This window comes from Myotis lucifugus, unplaced genomic scaffold (assembly GCF_000147115.1).
Source record: "Myotis lucifugus unplaced genomic scaffold, Myoluc2.0 scaffold_0, whole genome shotgun sequence".
In the NCBI taxonomy this organism is placed as follows: domain Eukaryota; kingdom Metazoa; phylum Chordata; class Mammalia; order Chiroptera; family Vespertilionidae; genus Myotis; species Myotis lucifugus.
In genome coordinates, this window is record NW_005871048.1 from 4,683,154 (window position 1) to 4,702,769 (window position 19,616).

Here is a 19,616-nt window from a genome sequence, read left to right on the forward strand (position 1 = left end):
GAGGGCCAACAGCTCTAAGAGAGAGAACTCTCTTTGTTAAGGAGTTAAGTATTTTGGATTTTGTACTCTTGCAATGGTCACACCTATTTGGTCAATGATTAGTTCCCAGGTATGAGTGATAGACAAGTACCTTCCCATGTCACTCAGACCTTACTAGGCATGCATCTATTGTCCAGTCCCTTCCCCGAGTTATCTGCAGGGAACAGATCTGGAGAGTGTTAACAGCTTTCGGCTAATTAGTAACCAGGTTATTACAACAGTATCAAGACTACAGGCTGTATCTGTCTTTTATGGTTGGTGCTGGTTAAAGCTGTTTAGCACCAGTGACTGCTATGGTCGGCATCAAAGAATTTGGTCGATTATTTGGATTTTGCCTTTCTGAGTTCTTAATATTTCTCAATAGTAGCATGTCTTCTCATAAAATCTACCCACATTAAGGCATGTGTGAGGTCAGAATGAAACAGGGAAATCTTTGAAAAAGTGGGAGGCCTCCTTGGACTATGCCCACATTATTCATATGAAGAGGCATACCCCATCTCCCTCTATTCGCTTTAGTGCATATCACATAAAACAGTACCTGCCTGCTTCCTATTACTCAAAGAACTTCGAAAATTGTCTGTCCTACAAGATATTTTTTCTTTGCCCATTTTTTTTTACTTTTATATTTGACTTTCTTGCGATGTGATTTTATCTTTTTTTGACTAATTCTAGTAGTTGAATCATCTCTTACAATCAGAAAAAGTGTCCCAAAATAGAAAGATTTCCCGTAAGCATCAAGATGAAGCTTTAGACCTACTGGGCTCTGTGAAAAACTGAAATGAGTCTTTAAAAAGTAACTGGTTCCTAATCAAGAAATGAATGCCCTCTTCCAAGGCAATATCTTCACCCACTTTTCTACAGTTTAACATGCAGTATCCTCCCATGTTTTACTTACCTGGACTTTCAATCTATTTCTTCCATGTCTCCTTTACCAACATGCCTTTTACTTCTCAGATATTAGTGCACTTAGTCATCACAGATGAGCAAACAAATTCAGGGACATTAAGTGGTCAGCTCTAAAACAACCACACCAAAGATATGCTTTTGAGAGGAAAAAAATTATGTAATGTTCATTTCCAAAATTTTTAAGGACCAGTTTCAAAAAGAGGTAAAGTCATGACTCTCATATAAATATAAAATAAACACATATTATTACGTAACCAAAGTTTGTGTTCCTGATGCTTCAAATGGCCAAAACTCAAAACATCAGTTTGGAATAAGAAAAGTTATTTGATCAAGAAGGCACCAAATGAGAAGATGGGAGACCTAATGGTGTCTCAAATCCATCCTGCTTCCTGTATTAAGTTAATGGTCTTTTTTCTGGGGGGGGGGGGGTGTGGGAAGGTGGGTTGCTGGTTTTTTGTTTGTTTGTTTTTTCAAGAAAAACAATTTTAAATATAATATTACATACAATAAAAAATTAATATTTCAAGAAAAAGGATTTTAATTATACGAATATTACCAAAACTATACTAACATAGTGTAATATCACAAAAGTTATAGGAAATATTAAAATTCTGCAAATAACAGGATTACTTCTATTTTATTCTAAAAAATTTCTTTCCCTCTGGCTCTATTTGGTTCATCAGATTATGTTGTTCATTATATATCACAAATGAGTGAGATCATGTGATATTTATCTTTCTCCAACTGGCTTATTTCGCTTAGCATAATGCTCTCCGGTTCCATCCATGCTGTTGCGAATGGTAAGAGTTCCTTCTTTTTTACAGTAGTGTAGTATTCCATTGTGTAGATGTACCACAGTTTTCTAATCCACTCATCTGCTGATGGGCACTTAGGCTGTTTTCAAATCTTAGCTATGGTAAATTGTACTGCTAAGAAACATGCGGGTGTATATGTCCTTTCTGATTGGTGTTTCTGTTTTCTTGGGATATATTCCTAGAAGTGGGATTACTGGATCAAATGGAGCTCCATGTTTAATTTTTTGAGGAGACTCCATACTGTTTTCCACAGTGGTTGCACCAGTCTGCATTCTCACCAGCAGTGCACGGGGGTTCCTATTTCTCCGCATCCTTGCCAGCACTTATTGTTTGTAGATTTGTTGATGACAGCTATTCTGACAGGTGTGAGATGGTACCTCATTGTCATTTTGATTTGCATCTCTTGAATGATTAGTGACTTTGAGCATGTTTTCATATGTCTCTTAGCCTTCTGTAGGTCCTCTTTCAAAAATTGTCTATTGTGGTCCTTTGCCCATTTTTTATTGGATTTTTTATCTTCCTTTTGTTAAGTTGTATGAGTTCTCTATAAATTTTGGAGATTAAACTCTTATCAGAGATAACATTGACAAATATGTTCTCCCATGCAGTGGGCTTTCTTGTTGTTTTGTTGATGGTTTCTTTTACTGTGCAGAAGCTTTTTTTGTGATGTAGTCCCATTTGTTTTATTGTCCTAGGAGCAGTATGGTAAAGATATTGCTATGACATATGTCTGATATTTTGCTGCCTATGGCTTCTTCTAAGATTTTTATTGTTTCCCATCTTTTGTTTAAGTCCTTTATCCATTTTGAGTTTATTTTTGTGTATGGTGTAAGTTGGTGGTCTAGTTTCATTTGTTTGCATGTATCTGTCCAACTTTCCCAACACCATTTATTGAAGAGACTGTCTTGACTCCATTGTATGCTCTTGTCTCCTTTGTCTAATATTAATTGAGTTAATGGCTTGGGTCAACTTCTGGGTTCTCTGTTCTATTCCATTGGTCTAAATGTCTGTTCTTGTGCCAGTACCAGGCAGTTTTGTGTTCTTTATTTGTGTTATGTCATTCTTTATCATAGACTGTTCTTTTTTCATAGTTACTATATCTTTTTTCATGCTGTTGAGCATCTTTATCATCATTACTGTGAACTCTGTTTCAGATAAATTTCTTATCTCTGCTTCATTTATCTCTTCTTCTGGAGAATTCTCTAGTTTCATTTGGGGGTTGTTTCTTTGTCTTCTCATTTTGGCTTTCTGATTGGGTTTGTGACTGTGTATTAGGTAGATCAGTGATTCTCAACCTTCTGGCCCTTTAAATACAGTTCCTCATGTTGTGACCCAACCATAAAATTATTTTCGTTGCTACTTCATAACTGTAATGTTGCTACTGTTATGAATCGTAATGTAAATATCTGATATGCAGGATGGTCTTAGGCGACCCCTGTGAAAGGGTTGTTCGACCACCAAAGGGGTTGCGACCCACTGAGGTTGAGAACCGCTGAGGTAGATACTCTACACCTCTCAATCTCTAGTGCAGGACAGTGTTAAAGGCTGTTTCCGACTAATTAGATAGGATTCCGACTTGATTTGCCCCCAAGGCAATCGTCCTCATGTGGTGAGAGTTTTTTTCAACAGGGTGGGGCAGTTGCTTCTGCCTGGAGGCTAATTGTTATTTTTAATCTCTTAAGTGGCCTCAGGGTAAGGTGTTTTCCAATAGAGTGTGTCAACTGTCTTCCTCCCAGCAAGGCAAATGTCTGCGTGGGAAAGATGTCCTCCGCTGCTTGAGGGAATGACTCAGCCCAGGAAACTTGGGGTGTCTGCCTTCTGAGCTCTATCCCCTGAGTCCCCAGTCTTGGCTTCTGCCCTCACAGCTCCAGTCCAACTCACCCTCCCTCTGCCAGAGCACAAGGTGGGTGGCTCCACAGGGAATTTTGTGCATTGGCCCTTTAAGAGGGTGCCTGAATTTTCAGCTGTTACTCTCTGGCAGATAGCACTGTTATGCACAGATTTCAGGATCCCCAAGAAACCACACCAGGGAGCCAGCCAGGTCCGATGCAAAAGCATAAGAGTCTTTATTCGAGCTAGCTCGGCTCCCCCACCTCGCTGACACAGCAGCAGGAAGCAGAGAGAGAGGCCTAGCCCGGCGTGAAGAGGAGTTTTATAGGGGGGTGGAGTCAGGGTAGGAGAGGGGACTGTGGGCCCTGCCGATTGGCCAGGCGCAAGTCGGTGTCTCGTTACACAGGATGTGGTCATCTCTGGTGTGCACTTCCCTTGATTGTCATTGGTTAGTTTAAAGAAATCCTGGGTGTGGCTAGCAGAGGCTTGGGCTTCCGGGAAGAAGCCTTGCCGAGCACATGGCCAAGGTAAGATGGAGGGCATAGCCCTTACCCTGGGGCAAGATGGAGGGCGTAGCCCTCGCCCTTTCAAGCACCTCTCTGCTTTTCACAACCAGATGTTATGTGGGTACCCTCCTTAGTTTTGGTGCTCTCTGCTGGGAGGCCCAGCTTGGGGATTAGATCCCAGAATTCTCAGTGGCAGCCCCCCATAGCTGAGATATCTCTCCGGGACTTCAGTTGTTATCTGTGGGAGCCCAGCCAGCCCTTTTGCGCCTCTGCCCCTCTTACCAATCTCTATGTGGTCTCCACTTTTGGTCCTCGGGTATCAGGGTTCTCTCATGCAAGTTTTCCGTTGATTATTCAGGAAGTTTTTCTGTATTTTAGTTGTAATACCAGTTTGTTCCTGGGAGCAAGTCCGTGCAGCATCCACTTACTTTGCTGCCATTTTTAATCCAATCTAAGTTAATAGTTTTTAAGGGGTTAAGAAGAACAAGTATGTGGAAGTGCTGGTGAGGCAGGTTTTAATTGGAGGAACTTGGCCATTTATGGTAAAGGAGCATCAAAAATGGATCTTCCTGAACAGCAGACCCTTTGCATCTGAAAGGGTTCCAGTGTTCAAGTTCTGATTATGTCCTTGTCCTTTGGTTCCATTTGCTGGGGTGGGAAACTTTGGTTTCCAGTGCAGCTAGAGGTCAAAGTTCTCTCCTCTGTGCCTGCATTGGCTGCAGAACTTGCAGTTTTGGTCTGTTGTATCTGAAAAGCAATTCAATGTGTCATTAAACAGGATAAGCAATTCAATGTGCCATTTTGAGTTAGTTCTGTGGTTACAATATCAAAGATTATTTTTAAGTCATTAATTAAAGGAGGGAACTGCTAAAATATTATAATTGGTTCAAAGGAGAATCCAAAGAATAGACACATAGATTAGGAATATTGAAATGGATTTGCAAATGTATGCAAGACTGCCTTCTTCTACAATGGAGGAGCCAAGTTGAAACTCCTTGGGGCACACTTGATTTGCATGTTTGCAGATAAGAATTTTTTGCATGACCATCAGTTTTCTACTTTCTACTTTACAGAGTAGTAAAAATGTGCATAACCTGTCAAGGCTGAAGTAATCCCTGGGGCTCTAGCATTCCATGGAAAGGATATCCAGTCATTTATTTTGCTTATTCTGAAGTTTCACATTTTTCTTTACAGATTTGTTGAATCTCCTCCTTGATATAACAAATGAATGAATGAATACTCTTGATTAGACTTGTCTATACTTAGGATTATTCATTCATTCAATAAATATTATTTCTTACCTACCACACCTATATTCCTGACTACATTCTGTGTGTAAAGATTCTGCAATTAACAGAACAGAAACACCTTTGTCTTATAGTCTAATGGGGAAAAGTAAAAAATGAGTGAGTAAACAAGCAAATTGTAAATACAGGCTGGGTAAAAGATAGGTTTACAGTGTGTGTATGTGCAACACAGTTTATCCTTGTATTATTATTAATTATTGTATTATTGTCCATATAAACAACTGTAAACCTACTTTTGTCCCGCCCTTTATATGTCATGTGGTATTTAGTGTTATGAAGAACATAAAGCAAAACAAGGTAGCATGTATGGAGAAGATACTATTTTAAAGAGGATGTTTAGGAAAGATTTCACTGGTAGGGAGTTATTTTAGCAGAAACCTGAGGGCAATGAGGGTCAGTTACACAAATCTCTAGGGGAAGAGCTATGTAGGCAGAGAGAAGAGCAAGTGCAAAATTCTAAGACAGCAACAGGGTTAGTGTATGTAGGGCCAGTAAGGATGGTCAGTGTGAAGAAAGAAAGAAAGTAGAAAGCAGGACCAAGGAAAGGAATAGATAGATATGACAATGAATACTCATCACCTTTGCAGGGTCAAAGTTTAGATTGGCTTCTGAATTCCGTGACATTCAGGGCAAAAAGAGAAAACTAAACTATAAGCTTTACTAATGGTAAGTGACATGATTTTTTTTCTCATTATTTATTTTCCTTCTTGTATGAAGCCATTAATTACTCAGTCAATAATTAATGGCTGTGAGCTGTAGCACCACATTAAACTTTCATTCCGGAATGCTAGGGGCCTACAAATTTTAGAAGAAAATTCAGAAGGGAACTAAGTCTATTTAGAAAGCAAAGTGCTCTGTAGCTGTATGTGATTTCACATTGGTAAGGCATTCTATCAAATTTGAACAGCTTATTATAGCTTTCTTAAAAGGAATTTGTGTTTATATTTATCCTCAGTTTTCAGATCTAATAGCCAAGCCTAAATACTCTGATTTGTGATTTTTCTGATTCACTATTATTCAGGATTCTTTTTACTTTTTCTCACAGGAGACTAAGAATTCTTCCGTTCCTTCATTTCTCAGGCTTCTTCTTTCCTATTTTTTAGGTATTTTGCCCAAAACAATGGTGAGAACTTAAAAGAAAAGAAAACAATTCAATCCTACGTTCATAAAAAGTAGAGAGCTACCAGTTTCCCTAGTTTGTGGTGGTTGTGATTGCTACTGTTGTTATGACTATCCTGTCTTTTGTGTACCTTGAATGGTTCCTGCTTTTAAAAATGTTTATCCAGTGTTTCACATAGTTCCCATGACTCCCCGCTGATAAAGCTTCAGTATAATTAAAGTATTTATATGAACACTGCGGAATTCAACTTGCATTATTTAGACACACAAAGGAACATTCCTGGCATTTCCAAGTCACAATTGTGTAATCCGATGACATAGTGTTACTTAATTTAAGAATACCTTTACACCCAGTAAAAAATAAAAGTAAAATTGCTTTGTTTTCTTTTTTTTGTTAGATGATATTCTTCAGTTAAACTAATTTCACTGGATTATACTTCAATTTGAACTGAATTTTCTAAACTAAGCACTCTAAAATAGTCCTGCTAGGCTATATTTGCTTGTTTAATTAACTTGGGGGGGAAAAGAACCATATCTAGACTGGGAGAAAGCTAACTCATCCCCATTCAAATAGGCCTACATGCAAACATTTTTGTTTTGGTTTGGTTTTTGCCTTTAAGTAAAGGCTTGCCCCTTGACAATCCTCATTATGAAAATAAATGTAACATTGAATAAGTTAATGTCATTCTTTTGGAATTATGACATGAAGGGGAAGAAATATAACACGCTAGAAATTTTGGTAGGAATTGATTTACAAAAGAAGTGGCCACATTTGTTTTTATTGTGGTTAAAGCTCTAGTTTGGGAAAAGACTAAAGGGCAAGGAATTGGGGAATTTATGGATGAATGTGGATCTAATGAAGAGAGCCCATTGGTTCTACAGGCCAGGGTAAGATTCCCACAGTCTTGAACAAACAGTTCTCAGCCTATAATTTCTAAGCCTTTGTTTTCCCACTTTGGAATTCTGACTACAGGCATGTTACCAAGCCAACTGGGTTCACTACAAAGATCCAGCAATGCTCTTTTTATCATAAAGATCAAGACAACAATTGTGTGCCTACAAGAAAAGAACAACTAAAACCATCTAACAAGCATCAAAAGAACAATTCTAGAGATAGTTGCCTTTGAACTCCAATAATGGGCAACATTCAGTCTCGAGATTTGAAATCCCCAAGTTAAAGGAATTCATTACCAATCGCCTTTCCATGTAATTATAAGAGCTGCTGGCAGCAAGTATTTTCAGCAGCATTAATTTTGTCAAATGGGATATTTTGCAGTCATGTTGAATTCCATACAATGGCCGTATTATAATTCCACGTTGTAGACTTAGTTTTGTTTATTATAGAGTTCATTTATGAAATAGAAGAAATCTAAGTTTCACTTTGGCTTTACCCCAAACCATAGAAAATAGAGTATTCTTTTACAAAAGCTTGTTCTGAAATATCACTTCCTGAATGTGAAAGTATGCTGTTTGTACAGATACATTCCATTAACATGCGCAATGCCCAGCTGAGAAAATAAAAAAGGGTAGTTAATCTGGGCATTTCCCTCTCTGTAGCTGTGACCTGTGAACAATTTCAGCTCCATATTAAAAAAAAAATAGGAATTTCCATTTTTGTGTAAACACTTCATTTTCTGATGGCATGGAAGCAATTTAAACTGAATTGAGGCAGGCATCAATAATTCAGAATAAATATTCTATTTGAAGAACTTGGACCACTTTTATTTGTGGGGGCCTATATCCAAACCTGAAAAACAGTTTTTGGGATTCAGTCATTTCTTATCATGAAATCTATGATAAGCCATTTTTGTGTGCGTTTCTTGTGAGTATGCAGTTTCTTTTGTTTTCCTACATAAGAAAGATTAGAGAACCAGCTATTTTGGTGTTTTATTTTGGGGAGGATTGAGTGAGTTTTGCATTGGCCAACACAGGCAAATCTTAAATAATAGTAGATTGTTACGATATGCTCTTAGAGAAAAGTTTCTATAAGTCAAATCTGATTTTTTATGGGGGTAATATAACATTATATGCCCATCAAGACCTTGATGAAAAACATGTTAGAAAAAAAGGAGAGGGGCATAATGTGCATATTTATTTCATAATAAACAACATGTCTATATTCTGCATAGTATAATCAGGTTCATGGAATAGCCAATTCAATATATTTTATTAAAGAGATCTTAAAACAGGAATTGTGTCTGCATCCAACAGTCCAAAGGCTCCAAAAAGACTAAGGCCAGGCAAGTAGAGAGGAGGGACAAGGAAGAAGGAAGGATTTTATATGCCAGGGTACAACTGGGGAAGCCAACTAAAAAATGTAACTTGTGACTTGTCTGTTTTTAGGTCTATGAATAATAACATGGGGTACTCTTAGCAAAGGATTTTGGTATGAATTGCTGTTAAGTCAAAATCTATTGCTATTATGCATATTATGCTTTCAAAATATAGAGATGAATTGAAAGCAATATATGAATGATGCACACCAGGCTTTATTTAAGCATACAAATTTATTTAAGTTTTATGTGACATGGGAGTCATCATCTATAATAATAAAAGCATAATATGCTAATTAGGCTGGACATCCTTCCGGATGACCTTCCAGCCGAAGCCGGGCCTGCGATTGAAGCCCAGGCCCTGGGCCCTGGGTCCTGGATCCCGGGTGCCAGAGGGAAGATGGTGCCAGCAGCCGGGGGAAGGAAGGCCTACTCTTGCACAAATTTTGTGCATCGGGCCTCTAGTAAAGAAATGAAGACTTAAAGAAACAGTTAAGCCTAAGTGTCGATGAAGAGTCAAAAGTCATGGAAAAATGTGACTAGAACAAAAGGGTATGGCAGTAGGACCCCAGCAACAGATGCAGTGTGCTTGTCTTTCCAGGCTCTTCTTGCTATCTCCGTTAGCTTCCAGAAGCATGGCCTCTGGTGTGGCTGTCTCTGATGGAGTCATCAAAGTGTTCAGTGACATGAAAGTACCTAAGTCCTCGACACCAGAGGAAGTGAAGAAGCACAAGAAGGAGGTGCTCTTCTGCCTGAGTGAAGACCAGAAGAACATCATTCTGGAAGAGGGCAAGGAGATCCTGGTAGGTGATGTGGGCCAGACAGTAGACGACCCCTACGCCACCTTCATCAAGATGCTGCCGGGCTATGCCACTATGCACTGTATGATGCAACCTATGAGACCAAGGAGAGCAAGAAGGAAGGCCTGGTGTTTATCTTCTGAGCCCCTGAGTCTGCACCCCTTAAGAGCAAAATGATCAATGCCAGCTCCAAGGATGCCATCAAGAAGAAGCTTATAGGGATCAAGCATGAATTACAAGCAAACTGCTACGAGGTCAGGACCGCTACACTCCGGCAGAGAAGCTGGGGGGCAGTGCTGTCATCTCCCTGGAGGGCAAGCCTTTGTGAGCCCCCTCCAGCCCCCTGCCTGGAGCATCTGGCAGCCCCAGACCTCCCTGTGGGGGGGGGGGGGTTGCAGGCTGCCCCCCTCCTGCCAAACCAGATGGACTGGGGGATCTTAGCAGGGGAAGGGCAATCCCTTCACCCAGTTGCCAAACAGCCCCCCACCCCCTGGACCTTCCTTCTCCCTCCACCCCTGATGGTTCTGACCTTCCCAAACTGCTTTTGATCTTCTGATTCCTCTTGGGTTGAAACAGACCAAGTCCTCCCCAACCCAGGCACCCTAGTTTTGGAGAAGGCCTGTATTTTTTTAATGACACCCCTACTTGCAACCTGTTCCTCCTCTTTCCCACACTGCCAACTTCTAAGCACAATAGTGACTCTGCTTGTCTATTTAGTTCTGTGTATAAATAGAATGTTGTGAAGATTGCCCCTCCCCATGCTGCCTGGTTCCCCGCCCCTTTTCCACCTGGTCTCAGCCACTCATGGAAGTAGGACCAGTAAGGGACCCTTAATTTAAAAAAAAAGAAAAGAAAAAAAAGGAAGAAAACAACAATAAAAAGCCTCACTTAAAAAAAAGGGGGGGGGAGAGGGATAATGAGCTGGGAGAAACTTAGTTCATTTAGATTCCTCATGGTGTCCCTTTATCTTCAGAGATAAGGATGTTCCTTTCCTCCAGCTATAGGAAGGGCACCTCCCTCTCACAGGAGAGTCTTATGACTTGCTTCAAGGAAGAAAGGGGAGGTGAGAAAGTCCTTCCTATACCTGCTATTTCTCACATTATTTCAGCTTAAAATATTTAATATGCCAAGATGGCATATTTTGGGGTAGTGTGTTCTGAATGTCATCTGTGTGTGTGTGTGTGTGTGTGTGTGTGTGTGTGTGTGTGTGTGTCACAAAAACACATACAGGTACACCTAAAGCTTCTAATCTGTCTGAAGAGTTTTTTTAAAAAAAACTATGAATGCAATCAAAGTATATGGTGAGCTCTTATCTTTCTGCAACATTATAACATATATAGTTGAAATATCCATGAACCTTTGGTTTGACTATGTAATTCTGAGGACTTGCCATTAAGAATGTTATCTTTATAGATTAATGCATAAATTATAAACTTTATATTAACTTTAAATATAGTGTTAGTACTTTGGGTTGACTTTTGTTTCCTCAAAAGTTATACATGAGTTCTAGCTAAACACACATCCATTACCCATCAACTTTTGTAGTTTTTAAAAACTAAAAGCAAAAGAGAGTTCAGCTTAATCCCTTTTTGTTTCTCTTATAGAGAAACATTTCTAATATCCAAAGTTAAAATTTTGTGAGAAAAATAAATACTTACTTTGGATTTCCATTCCCAATGTAAAATAATGGTATGCCCCCACCTGAACCATGAAGTTAACCTGTAGAGTTCCATTCAATTACAGATGAACTGTTTCTTCCCTTTTCAGTTTTCACTGGTGGTCAGGGCAGTACATGGTCCCCTAAACGGGGGGACATGGTAATTGATTGTACTTTTCTGACAAGAAGAGCCACAGGCACTTTTTCATTCACAACTTACTGTGGCCCAGCCCTCATGATCACAGCTCCCAGAACCATGATCTGGGCCTGAACCAAAGCAGCCATCTTTACATGTCCACTAGTCTGGGTGTCCGACTCATAACCTCAAGCTAGTAGATAAGCAAGTAGAAAGAAGCAGAGATGGAAGATCAAAGTTCTGGTCACTGTTTTTCATGCTTTAAATATATTATTTCCACTCCTCACAAAACCCTGAATAGTAAATATCATTATCCCTATTTTACAGATTGAAAAACTGACAAGAAGAAAAATTTAAGTAACTGGCCCACCATCATGTACCTATGAAGTGTCTGAACAGGGATTCACACAAACCTCTGTCTGACCCCACACATGACAAGATAGTTATTTTAGCCATGTGGTTAAAGATTATTTGGTGTAAGTAGATTGTTATCTGTAAATGGAGGAAGTCCAGCAGCTCTCCGGTAAACTGCTAGGGTGAAAATTCTTGAGCTTCTCAAGAATCAAGGATTGTTTCTTATTTATCTCGACATCTCTCATAGAAAGACTAGCTCAGTGTTAGCATTGGAAGTGTTCTAGGAATAAAGATTAAATAAATTGTACATTGGTTGAAATATATTTTTAGTTAGAAATGACATTAAAAGAATACTTTCATCTAAATACAGGATACAGATTTAAAATTTTTTATTATGTTAGAGAGCATTTAATGATATAACACAGAAATCATTAGCTGTTATATACATTTACTGTTCCCTAATTTATTACATTATCCTAATATATAAAAAGCCAGGGGCCGTCATGACCTAAATGACTGGATGGACGACAGAACAGCAGGCTAGGGTCCTGGCCAGCGCAGTGGGAGTGAGTCTGGGTCCTGGCTGGCATGGCAGGAGTGAGTCTGGGTCCCGGCCAGCACAGTGGGAGTCAGTCGGGATCCCAGCTGCCTGCGGCGTGGGGGCGGGAGGGAGCTGTGGGCTCCGGCCACCCGCATCGCAGTGGTGGGAGAGAGCAGTGGGAATGAAGCCATGCTCCCATGGGCCGGCCTCCGGGTTTCCTCCCCCTCCCCCCCCCCCCCCCCCCGCCACCGCCCACAGGCTCCCGGGAAGCAGACTGAGATCTGGGAATCTTGGTCCCTACCCCCAGCCCACAAGCTCCAGGAACTGGAGCCATACTGCAATTGGACTGGCCTTTTGGTCCCTTCCCGCTCCCGAAGGCTCTGGGGAACCAGAGCCATGCTGCCATCATACTGGCCTCTGGGTTCCTCCCCCTACCCGCAGGCTCTGGGGAACCAGACCCATGCTGCGATCAAACTGGACCCTACCTGAGGGGTCCTGGATTGTGAGAGGGTGCAGGCTGGGCTGAGAGACCCCTGAGTGCACAAATTTTCATGAACCGGGCCTCTAGTTTAAGAGAGAAATAAATTAATGGGTTAATGAACTCTTAAAATGACTTTGATCTTGATACATCTCTAAAACTCAGTTTAAAAGTAAAATTGTAAGATAGTAGAAAACATCTGAAAAAAATTATCATTTATCTGATAATTTAAAACCCAACATCAGCATAAGAAAGCTGTAAATGAGACATTAAAGTCAGTGGATATGCTAATGAATGTCTCACATGTTTGGCAAAATAAAACAAAAGTTAGTAATAAGAAAATTGAATGTGATACTGTTTACAAAGCATTTTCCTAAGTTTCTCAAAGTTCTTCATAACAAATCAAAAGATAAACATGGTTATTGTCAAATTTTGTGAAATATTTTTATATTTAAGCACATGAATCTAATATAGATAAAAAGGCAAAATATGCATTGTTTTTTAGACATTAAAGTGGAAACCTTGCCAGGGCTGACCAGCAGCCCCTGAATGACGGATGAACAGATTACTCTGACACAGTTTCACTGTGAAAGAGAAGCTAAGGGACGGCCTGGCTGAAGAAGTCAGGCTGCCTCAATTGTCTGCCTCATTAGGCTTTTATTGGAATTTTTATCTTTAGATACAATCAGTAGGTGAGTAATCTTGGGAGGACACATGTGTTTACATTGTCCTCTAGGCAAGAGCATCCAGGGATTAAGCATAAGGATTCCAGTTAACACCTGGGGGTCTGCTCATGCACAGACTTATTTGGAAAGGTCAAGGAATAATTAGGAGTGCCACCTTCAACACTCCCCTAAGTCTCCCTTAAGTCGGAATTCTGATAAACAGGGCAGGTGGCCTTCCACACAATTCCCTTTTCTCAGAATGTTCTTCTTACAAACTTTCCATCAAGTCTCATGCTTCCCAACAAAACCTCAATGAAGTTTCCTCTAATATTTACTTGTGGGTTTCTCCCAATTCCTCCCCTACCTACCATGAAAGATAATGATTAAAACACTTTAGAATTACTGTATATTATCATCTTTTCTATTCAGGAGAACGCTGTGATGTATTTGTGATCATGCCTAATTTATAGAAAATTATAGAGGCACTGAGAAGTTAACTTGCTAAATTGTGGAGGGAAAGGTGTTTTTGGTTTTTTTTTTCAATTATAGTTAACATACAATAATATATTATTTTCAGGTGAACACCCCAGTGATTAGACATAAAATAGTAAATGATCATCCCACTAAATCTCATATTCATCTGACACCATAAGTAGTTATTAGGATACTAGAGGCCCGGTGCATGAAATTCGTGCATGGGGTGGGGGTGGGGGTTGGGGGTCCTTCAGCCCGGCCTGCACCCTCTCCAATCTGGGACCCCTGGCTCCTAACCGCTTGCCTGCCTGCCTGCATGCCTGATTGCCCCTAACCACCTCTGCCTGCCGGCATCGCGCCTAACTGCTCCCCTGCCTGCCGCTTTATTGCTCCCTAACTGCTCTCCCCTGCTGGCCTGATCGCCCCTAACTGCCTCTGCCTTGGCCCCCGCCACCATGGCTTTGTCCGGAAGGACGTCTGGAAGATGTCCTGTCTAATTAGTATATTACCCTTTTATTCGTATAGATTATTGACTATACTAGAAACCCAGTGCACGAAATTCATGCACTGGGGGGAGGGTCCCTCAGCCCGGCCTGCGCCCTCTTGCAGTCTGGGACCCCTCACTCCTTACTGCCCGCCTGCTCGTTGCTCCTTACCGCTCAGCTCGCTGCTTTTTAGCACTGTCATGAAGGTGGGAGAGGGTCCCACCACTGCCGCTGCACTCGCCAGCCATGAGCCCAGCTTCTGGCTGAGCAGCGCTCCCCCTATGGGAGTGCATTGACTACCAGGGGGACGCTCCTGCATTGAGTGTCTGCCCCCTATTGGTCAATGCGCATCATAGCAACTGGTCATTCTGGTCATTCCGCTGTAATGGTCACTTAGGTTTTTATTATATAGATTCCCTATGTTGTACTTTACATCCCCGTGACTATTATGTAACTGCCAATTTGTACTTCTTAATCTCCTCACCTTTTTCATCCATATCCTCAACCCCTCTCCCATCTGGCAATTATCAAAATGTACTCTGTATCTATGAGTTTGTTTCTGCAGTGCTTATTCATTTACTTTGATTTTAGGATTTAATTGTTGATAAATTTTATTATTCATATTTTTTATCTCTTCTTCTTCTTCTTTTTCTTTTTCTTCTTCTTCCTTCTCCTCCTCCTCCTCCTCCTCCTCCTCCTCCTCCTCCTCCTCTTCCTCCTCCTCTTCCTCCTCCTCCTTTTCTTCTTCTTCTTCTCCTTCTGCTTTCATAAGACCCTTTAACATGTCATGTATTACTGACATGTGGTGAACTGCTTTAAATTTTTCTTGTCTGGGAAGAATTTTATATGTCCCTCAATTCTAAATGATAGTTTTGCTGGTTAGAGTAATCTTGGTTGTAAATCCTTGCTTTTCATCATTTTGAATATTTCTTCCCAATCCCTTCTGGCCTGCAAAGTCTCTGTTGAGAAATCAGCTGACATTCTGATGGGAGCTGCCTAGTAGGTAATTACCTGTCTTTCTCTTGCTGCTATTAAGATTCTCTTTTTGTCTTTAAGCTTTGCCATTTAATTATGATTTGTGTCTTGGTATGGACCCTTTGGGTTCATTTTGTTTGGGACTCTCTGTGCCTCCTCAATATACATGTTTATTTTATTTCACAGAATAGGGAAGTTTTCAGCCATTATATTTTCAAACATGTTCTCAATTCTTTGCTCTCTCTCTTCTTCTTCTGGTATACATATGATGCACATGCTGTTGTGCTTCACGTTGTCCCAACGGTCCCTTAAACTATCCACATTTAAAATTTTTTTTTCTTTTTGCTACTCTGATTGGGTGTTTATTGCTTCTTTATATTCCAAATTGCTGATTTGATTCTCAACTTCATCTACTCTAATATTGATTCCCTGTAAATTATTCTTCATTTCAGTTAATGTTTCCTTCATTTCCGACTAGTCCTTTTTTATGTTTTTCATGTTCTTTTTTATGCTGTTGAAGTTCTCACTATGTTTCTTGAGCATCCTATAACATTTGTTTTGAATTTTGTATCTATTATTTTACTTGCCTTCATTTCATTAACTTCTTTTTCTTATTTTTTCAGTTGGTTCCTGTTTGTGTCCTCATTTTGACTGCTACCCTGTGACTGTTGCTATGTATTATGCAGAGCTGTTATGTCTCCCGGAATCAGTAGAGTGGTCTAATGTAGTAGGTGCCCTGTAGGATCTAGTGGCACAGCCTCCCTATGTACCTAAGCTGGGCACTCTAGCTGTGCACCCCCCCCACACACACACACACAAACAACCCTATGTACACCTTCCAGTTGTAGTTGAGCTTTGATTGCTGTTGGCATGCCAATGGGAAGGATATACCTCCAGGTCAATCAACTACAAAGACTGACTGGGACCACTGTGGAGGATCATCTGTGCAGGAGCCCACACCACAGAGCAGTCCTTACTTCAGCAGGTCTCTGGTGCTCACTGAGTCAGCCTTTAAAGATGCACAGATAGGGCATAAGCTATTTAAAATGTCTATATTTGAGTCATACCTTGGGAAGTAAAATAAAGGAGAATGATGCTGAGAACAAAGAAAGAACAATTCAAGGGCCTTGGAGCACAGAAAAGCTGGGAGAGCTGCCATAAAAGCTGTGTGGAGACAGACAGGACCCCAACTGAGAAGAAGACTTAGTACCTACACCTTGACCTTTAGATCAATTTCCTGGCTATGAATATATCTCAGATCAGGGCTATACTTCACCAAGTTCAGTGAGGCAACACTGCTGCTCCCCATATGTCCTTTGGAAACTTTTCAAGATAAACAGAAGAGATATGAATAGCATTACTCCTCAGAGAAATCCCATATATCACATAGCTGTCTCTCCTTTCTCCCTCTTTTCTTCTCTCTCTCTCTCTCTCTCTCTCTCTCTCTCTCTCTCTCTCTCATCTCTGTCTCTATTTCGATTTCTCTTCTCTCCTAATCCTTACCTGCCTTAGGAGTCAAGACTGCCTGCTGTGGAGGAAAACTGAGCTCTTTGATGGATTGAAATCCTCTTCCACAGCAAGTAAATATGCAACCTAGTAATTCAGAGTTAGTATGCTCTCAATAACACTTACATGTTAAAATATAGTGAAGTCAACAGAAAAAACTTAAAACAACAAGAAGAAAATTTCTTCAAGCAATTACAGAATCTCTCTCTCCAATACTAAATTCAGAAAGAAGATTTATACTAAGGGTTATGGAGGAGGGGAGAAGAGGAGGAGGGAGAATGAAAGTAATATTGCCAAATGGCTAGTAGTTAAAAGCTCTCTGCCTTTGGGCCTTTTTTTTTTTTTAAATCTTAACAGCATTCCCTTCAAAAGAACTGTGAATGATTACTCATTATTGCCTCAAAGATATCCTGACATTATTTAGTAGTTGGTTTTAGAGCAATGCAAGAGGAAACTGTTTCTCTTAGTACTGAGTGATGGCTCAATGATATTTAACGGGGCTTAAGGGAACAAAGCCTTCTGATTCTCAGGTGTCAATCTCTCCTCTCAAGTCTGCCTTCCTGTGTTGCTATCACCACTTCCCTTGTACTACTAGAAGCAGAAAAAAAGTTGAATATTAATTTGAAGTGGAATATAACTTAGTTTATACTGGGCAGTTAGACAATTTTTCTATTTCCAGACTCATTGCACATTTGAAGGGAGCATCAAAGTCACCTTAACTTTGCCTTGTGAGTGGATATAAAGTTGTATTTCTTGGCCGAAAATGACCTAAAAAAGCAAATAAACTGCTGTGAGGATTATGGCAAGGAAGAAGACATGAAAGGGGTTAAGAATAAAAATATGTTACCCTAATAAGTTTAATATATTTAATGCCACTGAATTGCACACTGAAAGATGGTTAAAGTAGAAAATTTTATGTTATATACATATTACCACAACAAAAAAAGAAACAAAATATCTTCAGATTTATGATGGTCCATAGAATGGATTCCTTCTGCATGTCAAAGATTTATGTTATTGTTCTTTTTAAAAATATATATATATTATTGATTTATTTTTTTTTACAGGGAGAGGGATAGAGAGTTAGAAACATCGATGAGAGAGAAACATCTATCAGCTGCCTCCTGCACACCTCCTACTAGGGATGTACCCACAATCAAGGTACATGCCCTTGACCAGAATCGAACCTGGGACCCTTCAGTCCGCAGGCCAATGCTCTATCCACCAAGTCAAACCAGTTAGGGCTGTTATTGTTCTTAAATGGAAGCCAAAAATAAAAAACACAACACAAAATGGTTAATTCAACGGGCATAAACAAAATCCTTCAAGAAAATTATATTTAATCTCACTTTTAACAATTATTACATAATAATGAATATAATTAAAAGAGTATAAAACCTGAAAAAGCATTAAATAAATATGATGGAACAAAGTTCTAAAAAAGAGGAGCTCTATGATACTTTCAACAATAAAAATATATATTTTCAAAGTTCTTCTAAACCCACAATAAGTAGTAGGGGTTGTCATTAGCAGATTGAATATGAGTGTTGAGATATATTGAAGTTTTGAAAACTGATTTCTCAGGTAAATTTCACAGGAGGTGGCAGAAAAGAGGGAAGAGTCACACACAAAAGGGAAAGAGAGACAGAAAGAAGCCCATCTGATGGCCAGCTATGCAGGGGAATAAGAAGAGAGTAGAGGTTGAAAGGTTTGAAAAGCTAAAAATAGAGAATGTAATCTGGGATGAAAGAAAATGTGTGTGAAACCTGAAGGTGATTGTCGATGTCTCATTCTCTGATGTTCTAACTTCACTCTCACTATCAGTGAAGGGTATTATTGATGGTGATGAGGAAGAAAATGTGGGACTGAATCCCAAAGAAAGGTATTTTGGCTGAGGATCTTTAATGTGCTCAGCAGAGGAGAGATGAGAACAGGTAGAGTAAGAACAGGGGCTGGCAAGAGCTGCGGCAGGAAGCAGCCCACATGAGGCAAAGGTTTGGACAGGTTTTGAAGGGGAGAAAGAGACCATTGCTGGCACTGATGCAGAGCAAAACGCAACAGGATTTGGCAAGAACAACTGGGTAGGAAAAGATGGAAGGAAAGATCATTGAAAGATACGAATGAGTCTAATCTGGTAGCCAGAAGAAAAAGGTGGTCATGCAGATGAACAAAAGAGATGGGGAAAATAGAAGATGGCTATAACAAAAGCAGAAGTATTAAATTGGTGTTTAATGATTAATCTAGCAACATATTAAATGTAATTGTTGCAGATAAGCTGCCAGGCGGTGCGGGCACTCAGAGAAAATTCAGAAAAGTTGCCTTTATTGCAGATTGCACTAGTGCCGTGACTCAGGGGGGTCAGTCTCCAAATCCTGAGTGATGAACATGGACGAAGCTTTCCCTTTATACCCCTTAGTTCCTTTGTCCCCCAAATATGGATCAGGCTTCCCCCCTGAGTTGGGATGGGGGAAGTGAGACCACACCCAGAGGCCTGCCAGCACTGGCACCAGCCCCTCCTGGGGTTGTATATGGTTCATGGTTTATGGTCTCTGTAAAATGGGAGTATTCTGGGAAACAGGTTCTGCAGGGTAGGACAGGCATCATAGATAAGAATGAAGTTTGATAAGAATGGAGTTTATCGGCAAACAAGAGTGTATGTTTATCAGCAAGCGAGGGTGTATGTCAGAAGGCAGGTTACTAGCACAGATTCAGATAGCTAGCCCCCCAAATGTCTCATTTTCACCTTCATA

At 40.2% G+C, this 19,616-nt stretch overlaps 1 pseudogene; it reads left to right on the forward strand.

Moving 5' to 3' along the window:
• Positions 1–9,430: 9,430 nt before the first annotated feature.
• On the forward strand, positions 9,431–9,973 carry LOC102416804 (annotated as a pseudogene).
• The last annotated feature ends 9,643 nt before the right edge of the window (positions 9,974–19,616 follow it).